Genomic DNA, 11,052 nt, shown 5'->3' with positions numbered 1-11,052 from the left:
GCATCGGCTCCTTTGCACAGGAATATTCCCAGCTGCTTTCTCCTGCCTGGTGACTAGAACCTGCATTTTATTGTGATGCTTAAATACAAGCTGAAAGGAATATATAAAAGCAGATTTCAATCAAGCTGCTGTGTAGATGTTTTAAAAACTCTGGACACTTGGAGCAGAGCATCACTAAACAGAAAGCCCGGTCCATAAAGAATGATTTTAGGCAAGGTGAGGGTGGAACCGAACGACTTCTGTAATTGAATCGTGAGGTGTTCTGGCAGGTGTCGCGCCCGTGGCCAGCAGGAGACAACTAGCAGTACGGAGGGAGGGAAATGCCGTCCTGATTTGCTGTTCGCGTATCTCCAGGGAGTGGAGGTTCACCTCATGAAAAACACAGGACTCCTTGCACGGCTCTGTGCTGGCAGCTTCATTTTACACTTATGCTGTGACCACACAAGGAAGGTAGTTTTATTCTCTCATTTCTTGATGTGACCTGTCGCGCTGGTGACAACGAGGCAGAAATCTTGACTGATCTGCTCTGTGACTTGATTTTGGATCTTGGCTCTAGAATGACCTACACATCAGAGAAGTTCACACAGCTTCGGACTCCCAGGAGGGGTTCAATAATAACCATGTGTTGTAAGACTAAATGAATGGCAAAAATAAACATGTATTTTCTTAATACTTGATACTGGGCCTTAAAGATCCTTAGGGCACCCCCACAGGAAAATGTGCTTTAAAAGTTTGAGGTAGAAAGCACTGGTGGTCTTACTTTCTGGAGAAATTAAAATTACAAGCATTTCCTTCCTCCCATACATGCTGTGTACAAACAATCCCTAGAAATGAACTGTCTGGAGTATTTTATTTCTTAATTAATACAGTTTTGCTATTTGGTATAAATAGGATGATGTTCAGGCTGAATGAAAGAACAGGAAAGTTTAGGGGATACAATCCAAGAAGGAGTTTCAACTCCCTCCACATCTGCTGCTCTATTTTGCTTTAAATTAGATTTTAAAATTAATTTAATTTTTCATTTGAAGTGGCTCAGCTTTCTCTCACCCCTTTCTCTTCTCTTCCAGCAGCTGGCTCTCCTGTCTGTGTCCCTGGTCCCTCCCTTGGAGACCAAACACCACTTTCTACATCACCTGATAATTCTTTTTCCATTTTATATATATACACATATTTTTTATCACCTAGCTAAGACAGCGAATGTTTCAGTAAGAAGAGCATGACATCGGTTGACAGGACTAGGCTTATTGGTATATGAAAAAGATAAGCTCTCCTCCATTGATGTTAGAAATTCCACCCTGTGATTCACCTCTTTCTGAAAGTACCACCCTCTTTCAACATGCACATACTCGAGGTACACAACACGCAGCTTGACATATCCTCACCTTAGTTCTTCATCTGGGAAACTGAGACACAGCATGGGGCTAACTATTGCACAAGGCCATTGTTGAGAATCAAATTTTCATGTATTTATTAATAGTCAGCTTCTTGCCAAGCAAGATTTTTATCTGCTGACCACAGATACCACGCAAGAAAATAATGGTAAAATAAAATTAGGAAATTAGGAATAAGAAAATTATACACAAAAACAGAAAGTAAAGACTAAGTTAGGAAAAACATGTGTAGGTGTTGGGGAGTGGGGTGGGCTACATAGTTTCTATAATTAAGCTTTGAATATGACTCTGAGATTCTTAAAAGTTCAAGGGTCAAAGGTCAGTTACATGGCTTTTTTGTTTGTTTGTTTGTTTTTTGTTTTTTTGTATTTTTTCATGATCAGAGAGAACAGTAAGGCCTCTAAGAGATGACATGTGGGACTTGAAAGTTTTTAGCCCCATCAGCATGTGGGTACAATGAACAAACATTTTCATTAATAATATACTTTCCTCTAACTTCTGGCCCCCACTTGTCAATCTTGGCATATGTTTCTTATCTTTCACTTACTGCTCTCTTCCATTTCCCTATCTCGCCATATGTCCTCCAGTCGTCCTCACAAACGGCAGCACCGGCAACCACCAAACAAGACATCCGTTTGTGCAGACAGACCTGGGGGATGGTAGTCACCCATCTCCTGCTAATTAGATGAAATGAGATTTGGGAATCCCATTGAGGATCTCCTATGAAAAGTGCAGGATTGCATCTGTGGGTCACTAGTAAATTTTGAAGCCATTTGAAAGGTGGAAAGGAAAGACTGAAGACAAATGTGGCCCCTTCCCCAGCTTTGCCTTGGCCCTAAGCTTTTTTGTCATTGTGAAACCAAGCGTTCCTTAATGTTCTTAACAAATAAAGGTGGCTGTCCTGGTCCACTCAGGCTGCTTAACAGAATACCACAGATTGGGTGACTTGTAAATGACAAACATGTATTTCTCCCAGTTCTGGAGGCTGGGAAGTCCAAAGTCCAGGCACCGGCAGATCTGGTGTCTGGTGAGAACCCAACTCCTGGTTCATTGACTGCCATCTTGCTGTGTCCTCATATGGTGGAAGGAACGAGGGAGCTCCCTGGGGTCTCTTATAAGGACACGAATCCCATTTATGAAGTCTCTACCCTCATGACCTAAGCACCTCCCAAAGGCCCCACCTCCAAACACCATCACATAGATTTCAACACATGAATTTTGGGGGACACATTCAGTCTGCAGCTGTGGCAGACTGCTCTGTTAAGCAGTGGGGTGGGTATAGACATGGAGAACTCAGATCTTTTTTTGTTTTCAATTAAAAATGGACTCTTTTTTAAGTTGCCTATTTTGAACACAGCTGAAATTACTTGAGTAGGAAGAATAATGTAAAGTTAGGGAGCTAATCCAAGACAAAAGAAAGAAACCATGACTTCACGTGCATTTGGGCTGAGGACTGGGCTCCTGACCAATACGGCTTCTTCCCTCCTTCCTTTGCAGACCTCCTCAGATGCACCCCATGGATCCTCAGCAGGGTATTAACCCTCATGCTAGGCATCATCATCTTTTATTAACTTGTCCGTCTCTTTTTCTGGGTTCTGCAGTTGCTTGAGGGAAGGGATTTTTGTTTTTTATCTCAGTATCACCAATTCCTAGCAGATTCCTAGTTCCAAAAGGGCAGAAAATCCATTTTGTTATTTTCGGTACCTCCTGCTCAGTAGGTAATACCAATGAATACTGGTCACAGAAATACACAACCAGCAGATTGTAGGCACTGAGTAAGTATTTATTCAGTTAATGAACTGCACGTGGAAATTAAATCTTATTTTTATGCAATTGGGGAGTTAACTATCTTGAGAAACATTATATATTGTGTAAAGTGATTATCTTATCACTTAAAATCTCTAGTTCTGTCTTCAGGTTTCTCTGATTATACAAGTAATGCACGTTCTTTGAAGAAAATCTGGAAAACACAGCAGAAAATAAAAATGAGATTATGAACTGTTAATATAGACCCACTCATACTGCACATGCAATTTTTATCTGCTTTTTACTTAATCATGAATATTTTCCCACATCATTAAATCTTTTTGGCTAACATCCTTTTTAATGGCAATGCAATATTCTGACTTATCGATGTGCCTTAATTTTATTAGCTATTTCTCTTATTACTCCTAATGTAGGTTGGTTTTGATTCTTCACTATTATAAATAATATTGCAGTGCTAACGGAATATAAATTTCTGCCTGTGTTTCTGATTGTGTGCTTAGAATAGATTTCTAAAAACCTTCTTTTTCTCCCCAGTTGTTCAGGGCAGTGTACTGGTACATTCTGCCTTTCATTAGTGACCCTGGGTAAAGGTAAACATGGGTACCAGGTATTAGTTTGCCAATTGTCCTTTTTTGAAGATAGTGAGCCAATGATTTTTATTACTCTAGCCTTGTGACCTCCTGTGTTGTGTTGTTTTCTCAGCCAGGCTTGCAATGCCACTCCCCTACCCGCGGGATAGTTTGGGTGCTCTGGACATTTCTTTGACATCCAAAGAAGGGTTTTGAGAAGGGAAATTGATGGGATCTATTCAGGAGTGTGCTCTTTAGGTGGAAAGAATAAAAGGTAAGTGCATTTTTATGATAGCTTTCAGTCATCCTGAACACCTATCGACCTAACTAACCCCCTGAGTTTATGCCCCTTGTAACCCTCTGAAGACTACTCTGGACTCACATAAACTCAAGGACATGCTGAGTCTATAAACGCAGCATGTGGCAGTAGATCATCCTTTCTTCTTTCTGTCTAAAATACCTCCTTAGAGGAGGAGATGGGTATACTTTAGCCCAGTACCTTAGCTAATGAATACCAGTTTCCACAGCAGGAGGGACAGCTTATCTGGACTGTCCAGAGGCAGTTCTTCCCTGGCTAGGACCAAAGTGGCTACAGTAGACTTTAAACTGGGCTGGGTGGAAATTATGAGGCCAAGGACACAGAACTGGTCCTGGTCCTGAGTCTACACTAGGGAGGCTCCTGTGTAAGTCCTTGCTGCTCCTGCTGCCCCAGGATCTCCGGCGGCCCCTGGGACAGAGGCTGAGCGGCTGCATAATAAGCCACAGCTAATGGCTCAGGATGGCACTCAACATGGTCATGTGGCTCAGAAGAGGGTCAACAGGGTCAGAATGCCAAGGACCCACTTCTGCTTTTAGAAATTTTATGGGTTACAGTTCTCTAAGAGGCTGGCTGGTCCAGGAGAAAGAAAATCTTTAGGAAGCCAGGGGAATTGGAGTCATGTGCTTGGAAGCTGCATATCCCAGGAATGAGATGAGCACAGAGCCAAGGACAGGGTAAGAATGGTGGCAGAGGGAGGGTCTAGGTCACTGGTAACATGCCCGAGTTCATAGCCAACTCGTAGTTCATGCTGCTACTCCGAGATTTTTTGTTTGAAAACACACAACAATGCCCCCATCCAGCCCTTTCTGGAAGCAAATGACAGGCAGGGTTAAAGCAGACATTTATTAATTAATAGCATGAACTTTAAATAAATGATACACACACTTAACTCTAGTCCAAACACTGTGGTTGAAAAAAATTATCACATGGCCAACAACCCTTGCCAATATATCTTTACAAGGCTGTTAAGTACTGCCAACACTCTGCAATATTGAGCCAAATTACCCTGGAATATTGTGGTACAGGCACAACACCATGTTTTTGTGAAAGACGGGAGATGCCAGGGGAACAATCTATATGGGTCACCAGCGTGGCAGCGGGAGGCTGAGTTCGGTAGTGGGAGCCAGCTTCACAGCGTTGAGGCCCTCTCCTCCGTGCGTCTGATGGCATGTGGACAAACGGTTCGGCTGAGGGGGACATCTCATTGGGAGGCAGGAAAACCCAGATCTGGGGTTTGTCTTTTAGAACCCCAAGAATACATCTCATAACTAGAGCTGGGAACTTCCCCCAGCTTAACCTTTGCCTCAGTGTACTTTGTCCTGTAAAGTGCCAGTGATCTTTTCCAAGAGCTGATCTCACCCCCGGCTGGAGCTCAGCTTTCGGGAGCCTGGTGCAGGTCTCCTTGAGATCATCAACCTTCAAACAGGCCCAGCATCCACCAAATGCTTAGCGCATCTGTGCCAGGCCAGGCTGCCGCCTGCCTTCAAGATGCGCCCCCGTCCCCTTCCGGAGCCGCACGGCTTCCCAGCACTCCCAGTGGGGCTTCCTTCCTGCCTCCCCGAGGCTCCTCTTGATTCCCTGACATTTCGCCAAATTGCACGAGTAGTCAGCTGTGCTTCAGTCTGTACTTCAGTACCGGGAGATGCAGAGGCCCTGGAGTTTGGCTGAGATTTGACTGGTAACCAAACCAGATCAGAGCTGAGAGGCTGCCATCTGGGCAGACGGGTTACTCACATCTGGCTTTTTCCAGAGGTTCTCCACACAGCTGGCCCTTGCCGAGCGTCGCGCAGCATCTGGCACGGTGCCCGCGGAGGTGTGCAGGGACTGCTGGCTGAGGGTCTTGGCAGTTGCTGGGGGCCCGCAGCTACGCGGACCATCAACGTAAGCGTATGACACTCACCACGGAGCATGAGCAGTGTGCCCTAACAGTTGACCGAATGAAGAGATCAAGGAATTCAACCAGGGGAAACACTGTGAGAGAGGGAAAGAGGAACTATTTTTGATACTAGAAAATGTAGATCACTAGTCCTTTTCCTGGCAGCAAGTACTCTCCCCAGCCCAACCTCCACCCCCTGAAGGAGGGATGACCGGGAATATGTAATGGGGATACATTTGCCTTTTCCTTTCCTCCCCTGCGGTTTTTCGGCCATTAGACGAAGTTATGAGGCCTGAGTAGGGAAGGAAGAGGACTTGACCCAAGGGAAGGACTTGACCTAAGGGAAGTCCTTGGCAGATGGGAAAGGGAGAGAATGCTCCTTCCTTCATAGGTGGGTATCATAATGAGAGGGGACACGAAATGGAAGGCAAGGGGTCAGCTGTGCATGTCCTGGTGACCATCTGCTGTGGCGAGGTGAGGACTTGGCCACAGCCAGGGCGGGGTGTGGTGGTAGTAATGGAACCTGAAGCCCCTTCTCGCTTTCTGTCTCCCCTCACCCAACCCAGCTCTCTGTCATGAAACGTTTCCCCGACCACTGTGGTTGGAACCTGGAAATGCAAAATAAAAGAACAAAAAAAAGGATGGTGCCAAAACAGTGCAGTCTGGGCTTGCCATCTGTGAGTTTTCAGAGTGCTTTTGCTTCCAACCTCCCCTCCAGAGGCGACTGACATTATTTTCATATGCAGAGCTTCCCATACCCTGGCAGCCTTCTTTGGCTGCCAGAAATAGAGTATCAGGGTCGACAAGCTTCCCCAGAGATCCAATCCATTCAAGAGGAACCTTCTCTGTGGCTGCCCACTCACTGGGACCTGAGCAGCGTTTGCTCCCGGCCATGAATCGGGGGTGTGACTCGCTGTCTGGAGGAGGCTCCTGCGTGATGAGAAGCGGGGAGGGCTGTGCAGCTGTGCTCCCATCAGCAGCAGCAGCCCAGCATGGGAAATCTGCAATGACCCTGGGTTTCTTCTGGAGAATTCTAAACTTTTCCCCTGGCTTTCAACACCCGACTTAGTCTGGCTCCACCCTGCTTATGCAACTTGTTTTTAACTTGTCCTCAACATCCCATCGTGAGTCTGGTTGCCCTGTTGGCCTTATTCTTAAATTTCTTACCTTCCATAGAATCTTCCAGGTCCCCTGGCTCTCTTCCTTTCTGATCACCAGTGGCGCCTATCGTGCATTAATTCTCTCTCTCCCAAAGCTCACCCTGGTCTCTTATAGCAGTTTTGTTTCCCCCAACTCATTTAAAAATGCACTGAGGTCAAAGTCACTGCCTAAGTCTTCTCTCGAAGCCCTCTCTTGGTAAATACAGGCAAGGGTGGCACTTTCCCTGGGGTTCGGAAATTGGGTCTCCTCCCTGGGACCCAACACTTTTAGCGGCAACCAGCTGTGGAACAGGTCCCTCCCAACAGCTAGTTCCTGGAAGGGGAAGAGGAATGGGGAGCTGCTGGGCCGCAACCTGGATGAATAACTCCTGAGATTCATTTACATGCAAGTGGAACAGATCCTGGGATGGCCAGTAGGGCCCCTGCCCCTTTTTGTCATTGCTCATCTTCTCTTCTCCCTCTAGGCTGAAGGGTAGGACTGGAAAGGAAAGCACAGTGTATGGTCTGAGGGGAAGGAATCCACACTACCTCACTGTGCTGGGCTCCTCCCTGGGTGGGGAGGTCCGTGTGAAGGAATGAGACCTGCTTTTGGAAATCTGGCTGCAATAGATGCCCATCTAAGCGTCTGCACCTCTGAAGTAGGGGGAGACTTCTCCCTCTTGATGCTATCATTCTACTTCCTCTCACTGGCCATAAGAGAGGTGGGAGAAGCCCCAGCCAGAAGAGTTGCAACTTGCTTCTCCTACCTGCAAGGAATTCCAGAGAGGGGCAGCACTCCAGCTTCCCTGGTGCTAAGCAGTCCTCTCCTGGGAAGGCCCGCACCTGCTCTCTGTCCCTTCTCCAGTGTGCCCCCTTCCTTCCCAAGAATCTGCTGGTCCACAGGCACTTCATGCCCCCTCCTGCTTCTCATGCTCTCACACACTTCACTCCTGCCCTGTCTCCTTGTTGTTCCTTGACCTTCCATGCCCCATCCCCTTGCTCCATTGTATTTTTTTTTGAAGATTTATTTATTTATTTGAGAGAGAGAGAGAGAGTTAGCAAGGGTGCACAAGTGGGGGGAGGGACAGAGGGAGAGAATCTTCAAGGAGACTCCCTGCTGAGTGCAGGGCCCGATGCAGGGCTCGATCTCACGACCCCGAGATCACGACCTGAGCTGAAATCAAGAGTCAGATGCTTAACCGACTGAGCCACCCAGGCATTGGCCCCATTGTATCTTACGTCCTTTGCTCTAGCCAGTCCCTCTGCCTGGAACACTCTTTCCCTGGATAACACAAATAGCTCCTTGGCTAATTCTTCATATGCTTCTTGCCTTTGTTCCAATCTCTGGTTCTCACTGAGGTCCACCCTGACCACCTGCTCTTCATGCTGCAACATGTACAGCATGTACTATCCCTACGTCTCTGATTGTCTTACCCTGCTCCACTTCTACATTTTCCCATAGTTCTCGTCTCCTAATGTTCAATAGTTACCTTATTTATGAAGTTTGTTGTCTTCTGCTGGAATGTCAGCCGCCCAGGAACAGGAAGCTTCATCTCTTTGTCCGCTGATGTCTCCCAAGCCCCTGGAATAATGACTGGCACGTGGTAGGCATTCACTCAACCAACAGCTGAAGAATCAGTTAAAGGAAGGCCCCCCTAGCTTCGAGCTAGCAAGAAGCAGAGCTGGATTCAAACTCCAAAACTGGTCATCTTGCTTTCCTATCTCAGAATCCGTGGCCTGTCCTGGTGGACAGCACATTATTGGCTACTCAAGAGATGCCTGTTAATTAGATTTCCCCATCCGACGGCTCTCTTGTAGTAAGGAGACCAGACTTAGTCTGTGAACACAGGGCTTTGCTTTGTTTTTCCTGGGCGACAGGCTTGTTGGCAGCCTGCGTGTTCTGATGAAGTGGCATGCTCCTGGTCATAGGGCACCAAGCTCTGCGGTCCTTGGCAGTGTCCTGAATGGGCTTTCTGGAAACAGCACAAGCTGTTGGGCCCACGCTGAGTGCTCAAGAAACATGCTTGAGATCTCTCCAAGTCAGACACCTGTCAAATCCAGAATTGGCTCCTGGCCTTGCTTGAAGGATTTGCTCTCTAGGAAATGATGGAGGGAAGCAGCTGGGGCTTGTAAGGCATGAGCTGGAGGTGCTGGGGCAGGACAGGGCCTGAGAGGGTGCGAGGAAGAGCCAGGGGAGCAGGGACACCAGGCATTATCTAGGTGGCTGTTCTCTGGGCAGAAAAGCAGCTGAGGCCCTGAGTGTTGGGTTGCTTCGGTGATTTTGTCTTTTGCTGCTTTTAATTAGGGTCTAGGGATGGAGGTGGTTTACTATGAAGAAACTCTGTAATGTCAAGGCAGAACTGGGCCAACCCTTCATCAATTTCCTTAGAACAGATCCTCTCCTGAACTCCCATTCACCTGATCCTTATACTTGTTATGCTTAGGATTCTGGTTTCCATTTTGTTTTTCTTGTTTTTGTTCCTGTTGTTATTATGTTGGTATTAAGGACAATTTTCATCATAATCTCAATAGCTTGGCAATAAAAAGCTACACATGGTATGGATTGTGGGTGAAAGGAAACATCTATATTTATTTTCCTACTTAGAGGCTCAGTGTTAGTGTTTCTAGGATAGCCCAGGAATTAATGTTTTAATGAACACCCCTACTGCTCAGGAATCCCATTCTGGAACATATTAATCCAGGCAGAGAGCAGCCAGTTAGGCTGGTATTTGGTCAACAACAAGCATTTCTTTCCCACAAAAGAGAGTAATGGGATTAATTTAGCATTTCCTAGCTTGTGGCATCTATTTTGACATAAATCTCTATATAGAGATCGATTGCACATATAACTATAAAACAGAGTATTTGGGGAAATATTATGATGAGGAAAATTGGAACACAAACACAAATCAGGCCTTGGCTTATGATGTACAGGAAACCAATGCATGTTCTCAGGAACAGCACTTAGAAAATGGACTTAATGAAAATAAATCACTTCTATATAATTTCCCATTGCAGGAAGTTGACATGTGTAGCTATCTCAGTATTTGGAATGACCGTGGCATTGTTTTAATTAATTCTGGATGATGCTGGCTGATTCAGTTTTGCTCCCAGTGGATGTACATTTTCTCCCCATGAGTTGCTTTGTAACAGAATTTTTCAAAGTCTGTCTCAGGATTTAGATTGTCACTTTTTGATTACCTAACAAATGAATAAAACACATCTTTTAAAGAGCACCCCAGTGACTTGAGAGACTATACTTAGCTTTCCAAAGTGTATCAGGATGCACTTTGCCCCTGGCCGAGCTTACCTGGTCTAGCAGAAAATACATAGAGTGTCACACACAGTGGCAACTTCCTTTTCCACATGTGCATCTCTTCCTTGGTATTCTAATAGAAGCTCCCAAATGGATAAAAAAAAAAAGGCTCACCTTCTTCACCATATGTTAACCAGAATCATGGAAGAAAAATGAGCAACTTCAGTAAAATTCTCCAGGTACAAATAAAGCAAAGAACCTACATTTGGGGAGCTCCTGGGTTAACTGGACCAACTATATTTACTTGGTGACTGTAGCATCTATCTAGAATAGCGGTTTCCAACATTTCTCATCTTCTTTCCCCTTTGAGGGTCTGATTAAAATTTCAGATCCACATCCCTGAAAAATGCGCATACCCTCCCAGGCCCCATCCGTGCATGGACTCTAGGTCAAAAATTGCTCATCTGACACCATACTAGCAGTTTCTTGTCTTTATGCTCTTTGGTGTGTACTCTGGATATGTGCCAAAATGTGCTGTTTACATTGAAACTTGTATACATACTACATACATACATGAATGACATTTTCTCCATTAAAATGATTAAAGGAAATAATGTATGTGAAGGTATGCCATAAAAAGCCAAATATGAGAATGTTGATATTATTATTATTATTTGCATTGGGCATTTAAAAATTCAGCACTAAACCTGATGGTTGATGTTGCAGCAAATAATT

Source organism: Halichoerus grypus, chromosome 9 (genome assembly GCF_964656455.1).
Source record: "Halichoerus grypus chromosome 9, mHalGry1.hap1.1, whole genome shotgun sequence".
NCBI lineage: Eukaryota > Metazoa > Chordata > Mammalia > Carnivora > Phocidae > Halichoerus > Halichoerus grypus.
This window is presented reverse-complemented; position numbering follows the sequence as displayed.